The 5031-nt window shown below is 38.1% G+C and overlaps 1 non-coding gene across 1 annotated transcript; it reads left to right on the plus strand.

Annotated features, from left to right (window-relative positions):
• The first annotated feature begins 2986 nt into the window (after positions 1-2986).
• Positions 2987-3093, plus strand: LOC136201665 (small nucleolar RNA R71). Its single transcript, XR_010674010.1, has one exon. It is a non-coding gene; the product is annotated as a small nucleolar RNA R71 (small nucleolar RNA).
• The last annotated feature ends 1938 nt before the right edge of the window (positions 3094-5031 follow it).

Raw genomic sequence — 5031 nt, forward strand, 5'->3', positions numbered from 1 at the left:
ATGAAGCTTCTTATCCTTCCTTTAACCTAAAACACATCATACGGCTAAGTCACTTGCATCACACATAATTTCAAAAGGTAAATCCCAATCGGGTTTGGCAATTATTGGTGCACTGACTAAAGCTGTTTTCAACGTTTCAAAAGTTTTAACACAATCTTCATTAAAATCAAAGGTTGAATCTTTCATGAGCAAATTAGTAAGTGGTTTGGAAATTACAGAAAAGTTTTTAATAAATCTTCTGTAAAAACCTGCATGTCCTAAAAATGACCGTACTCCCTTAACAGTAGTTAGAGGGGGTAATTTCTCTATCACTGAAGTTTTTGCTCTATCCACTTCTAATCCTTTTTCAGATATTTTATGACCTCAAACAATTCCTTCGTCAACCATGAAATGACATTTTTCCCAGTTTAAAACTAAATTCGTTTCTTCACATCTAGACAATACTTTATCTAAGTTTTTTAAACATGCATCAAAAGAATCTCCATAAACTGAAAAATCATCCATAAAAACTTCCATGATATCTTCAATGAAATCGTTAAAAATTGCAGTCATACAACGTTGAAATGTTGTTGGTGTATTACATAGACCAAAGGGCATTCTCCTATATGCAAAGGTTCCATAAGGACATGTGAAGGTTGTTTTATCTTGGACATCCGGGTAAATATATATTTGAAAGAATCCGGAATAACCATCAAGAAAACAATAAAAAGCATGACCGGCTATCCTTTCGATCATTTGATCAATGAAAGGTAGAGGAAAATGATCTTTCCTGGTTGCTTTGTTGAGGTTCTTATAATCTATACAAACCCTCCAACCGGTGGTGGTTCGCGTAGGTATTAATTCACCTTCGTCATTCCTTACTACAGTTATACCTCCCTTTTTAGGTACACAATGGATTGGACTAACCCATTCACTATCTGATATAGGATAAATGATTCCATTGTCTAAAAGTTTAGTGATCTCATTTTTTACTACTTCTTTCATGTTCGGATTTAAGCGTCTTTGCCTATCCGCTTTAGGTGGCTGATCTTCTTCTAAGTGAATTTTGTGCATTACAATACTAGGATTAATTCCTTTTAAGTCTGAAATTTGTCATCCCATACTTTCTATCCTATTTCTAACAACTTCTTTTAATTTCTCTTCTTGATCATTAGTTAACTTGTTAGAGATAATTATAGGTAGAGAATCGCCTTCGCCTAAGAAAGCGTACCTCAAATGGTTTGGTAACTCTTTAAGTTCTAATTTAGGGGGTATTACAATTGAAGGCAGAACTGGTCCGTTTTCTCGAATCAAAGGCTCTGGGTCCTTATCTTCTAATTCTTCTCCCATCTCAGGTTCTATTATTTCTTCACTTTGAACAATGTCATTAACACATTCTTCAACCAATTCTAGTTTCATACAAGCGAATTCCTCCATAGGATATTTCATCGCTTTGTTCATATTAAACTCGATCTTATCTTCACCTATCCTTAAAACTACTTTCCCTTCCGACACATCGACTAATGCACGTCCCGTGTTCATTAATGGTCTACCAAAAATTAGTGGACAATTAACGTCGTATGCAAAGTCCAATATAACAAAATCGGTAGGAAAAATAAATTTATCAACTTTAACTAAAACGTCCTCAATTATACCATATGGTCTCTTAGTGGTTTGATCCGCTAATTGCAAAACCATATTGGTATGCTTGATATCTTCTTCTAAACCTAACTTATTAAAAATAGACAACGACATTAAGTTTACACTTGCTCCTAAATCACAAAGACAACTTAGGAATTCAATATCTCCCAACTTACACGGGATGGTGAAACATCCGGGATCTTTGAGTTTAGTGGGAAAATTGCTTAACACTATTGAACTACAATCCTCAGCTAGCGAAATGGATGAAATTCCTTCCCAACTGATTTTCTTTGAAATCAAATCTTTTAAAAACTTACCATAGTTAGGAATCTGTGTAATCGCATCCATAAACGTCAAATTAATATGCAAATTTTTAAGTTTATTCAAAAATGTTAAAAGTTGTTTGTCATAGTCCTTGTTTCGGACTTTGTGTGGAAAAGGGGGTTTGGGTATAAATGTGTTTGTATTTGAGTCAATAGGTGAACTTTTTGCATTTAATGTATCTTCTTTGGATTTCGTTGGTAAATCAGTTCCTTGTAAAGTAGAATCTCCGGGCATTTCCGGACCTAAGTAATTTTTCCCTGAACGAAGAGTGATAGCCTTTACATGCTCTTTTGGATTTTCTTCTGTATGGCTGGGAAGACTTCCATCTTCTCGGGATGGAATCGATTTAGCAATTTGTCCTATTTGAACCTCCAAATTATGGATGCTAGATGAGTGGTTTTTAATAAGCTGGTCGAATTTATTCTCGATCCGTTTAAAACTATCATCGTGATTACTTATTTTTCCACCAATAGCATCTATAAATTTGTCGATTTTAGAAGATAAAGTGCTAATCGTATCTCTTGATTGATTTTGATAATTATTGGTACAATTTTGATTAGCATTGGTATTATTATTATTATCTTTCCAATTAAAGTTAGGATGATTCCTCCATCCAGAATTATAAGTACTAGAGTAAGGATTATTAGTTTGGTTTTGCCCTTGGACAAAATTTACCTGTTCAATCTCGCTCATACCTTCATAATCCACATCCGTTTGGATTGGATTACCATTGGTATTGCACGGTGCCATAAACCTATCAATTTTGTGCGATAAGGCAGAAAATTGGGCTTGTAACATCGCGACTAGATCAAGATTCACTATACCTTTAACGGATGATGTGGTTGAGGATGATGGTTTCGCCACTGGTATGTGTCCACGTTCTGCGGGCCACATACTGTTGTTGATTGCCATTTCCTCTAAAAGTTCTCTCGCTTGGGCAGATGTCTTCTTCATAAATAACCCTCCCGACATAGCATCTAATGAACCTCTAGTTGTAGGATTGATCCCATTATAAAATGTTTGCATTAGAAGTGCATCGGGCAATTGGTGGTGTGGGCATAAACGTTGAAGTTCTTTAAAATGTTCCCAAGCCTCATAAAGAGTTTCATTATCATTTTGAGAAAAAGATGTTAACTATTTTATGACTCTTGCGGTTTTTGCTAAAGGGAAATATTTTGATAAGAATGCTTGGGCTAAATGTTCCCAAGTTGCAAATATTGCACCTGGCATAGAAGTTAACCATTTTTTGGCTCTATTCTTCAAAGTGAAAGGAAAGAGTCGAAGTTTGATTGCTTCAGCAGTCACATCTGGTATTTTAAAAATGTCACAAATTTCAAGGAAATTTGTCAAATGGGTGTTAGGATTTTCGTTAGGTAACCCATAAAATGTTACATTATTTTGCAACATATTAAGCAAAGCTGGCTTAATTTCAAATTGGTTTGCGGTGATTCTGGGTCTAACGATACTATTGGTTACTTCGGCCACCCCTGGCCTAGCGTAATCCATAAGTGTTGATGGGTCTGCCATATTATCAGACTCGGTATCTAGTTTGTTTTTGTTTTTCTTGTCTTTCTTTTTCTTTTTAAGTGTCTTTTCAATTTCTGGGTCAAGCGACTTTGGTGGAATGCCTGAACTTCGAGAACTGCGCATGAACTTGAAATTATGCACGAACCGAAACTACCTTCAAAACAGAATTGAAAAATAAATATATTAGTAAATTAAAATAAATAAATTATAAAAGTTAAAATAAGTATGTATAAACCTAGATTCGAAATAAAACACGAAAAATCTAAATTTTTGTTAAAAAATTTGGCGTTCCCCGGCAACGGCGCCAAAAACTTGTTGAGTGATTTCCGCAAGTGCACGGTTTCGCTTGTAGTAATAAAAAGATATCGATCCCACAGGGAACATTTTTCAACAAAAACTTATTTATGTGTAGATTAAATACGACTTAAGGTTAATAACAATAGATAATCGTTATTTGAAATTGGTTTTGAAATTGATTGAATAAGAATTAGGTTAGAAAATGTAAAATGTTAGAAATCAATTCTGTTTTGAATATGAATTACAAAACAGAAACGTTTAGTGTCTAAAATAAGTGTAACACCCTGGTCCAATACCATGTAGATATTGTCCGCTCTGGCCCAAATCCAACACCTTGGGCCTCACGGCTTTAAAACGCGTCTGCATGTATTGGATTCACATCTTACTAATAAGCCCCAATCACTCTCTCTCCATTTCCGATGTGGGATTCAGTTCATTCCTGCCCCCATCGCCATCCCTTAGGGCCGCTCCTTGCTCAGGCCTTCTTACCCCGGTGCCACCCACTCCGAACCGGGTCGTTACAGGCCCACCAGCTTCCGCCTGGTTCGTCCCCAAACCACACATCGTACGTGGAGAGTCGGCTCTGATACCAATTGTAACACCCAAGTCCAATACCATGTAGATATTGTCCGCTCTGGCCCAATTCCAACTGTAACGACCCGATCCGGAGTGGGTGGCACCGGGGTAAGAAGACCTGAGCAAGGAGCGGCCCTAAGGGATGGCGATGGGGGCAGGAATGAACTGAATCCCACATCGGAAATGGAGAGGGAGTGATTGGGGCTTATTAGTAAGATGTGAATTCAATACATGCAGACGCGTTTTAAAGCCGTGAGGCCCAAGGTGTTGGATTTGGGCCAGAGCGGACAATATCTACATGGTATTGGACCAGGGTGTTACAATTGGTATCAGAGCCGACTCTCCACGTACGATGTGTGGTTTGGGGACGAACCAGGCAGAAGCTGGTGGGCCTGTAACGACCCGGTTCGGAGTGGGTGGCGCCGGGGTAAGAAGGCCTGAGCAAGGAGCGGCCCTAAGGGATGGCGATGGGGGCAGGAATGAACTGAATCCCACATCGGAAATGGAGAGAGAGTGATTGGGGCTTATTAGTAAGATGTGAATCCAATACATGCAGACGCGTTTTAAAGCCGTGAGGCCCAAGGTGTTGGATTTGGGCCAGAGCGGACAATATCTACATGGTATTGGACCAGGGTGTTACAATTGGTATCAGAGCTGACTCTCCACGTACGATGTGTGGTTCGGGGA

Source organism: Euphorbia lathyris, chromosome 7 (genome assembly GCF_963576675.1).
Source record: "Euphorbia lathyris chromosome 7, ddEupLath1.1, whole genome shotgun sequence".
NCBI classification, from domain to species: domain Eukaryota; kingdom Viridiplantae; phylum Streptophyta; class Magnoliopsida; order Malpighiales; family Euphorbiaceae; genus Euphorbia; species Euphorbia lathyris.